The sequence below is a fragment of the Anneissia japonica genome, unplaced genomic scaffold (assembly GCF_011630105.1).
Source record: "Anneissia japonica isolate Jap-2015-1 unplaced genomic scaffold, ASM1163010v1 scaffold20920_len4962_cov114, whole genome shotgun sequence".
Classification (NCBI taxonomy): Eukaryota; Metazoa; Echinodermata; class Crinoidea; order Comatulida; family Comatulidae; genus Anneissia; species Anneissia japonica.
Window position 1 is genome coordinate 3,276 of NW_022730792.1, and position 419 is coordinate 3,694.

Genomic DNA, 419 nt, shown 5'->3' on the forward strand with positions numbered 1-419 from the left:
AAGTTTTTTTTTTTTTTTTTTTTTATGTTGTAGAACTGATTTTTTTAAAACCCAAAAAGAATATTTGATGAAAAACTTTGAAGCGGTTTAGATTCAGATTTTTTAATATTTAAAAACTGGGGAAAAAGAGACATAACCACCCTTTTTCCCCAGTTTTTAAATATTCAAAAATCTGTATCTCTCTCATTAACTGCTTCCAAGTTTTTTATCAAATATACTTTGAGGCTTAGAAAGATTAGTTCTACAACATATCAACAGATTTATGTCCTTCAGAGCTTGGCTTTATTAAATAGAAATGCTACTTCCACATCAATAATTATATCTACCCTTGTCATATTTTTTTTCTAAAACATAACATTCGTTTAAATATTTTTGTCTTGCCATATTATTGTATATACATAAAATCAATATTTTCTTAT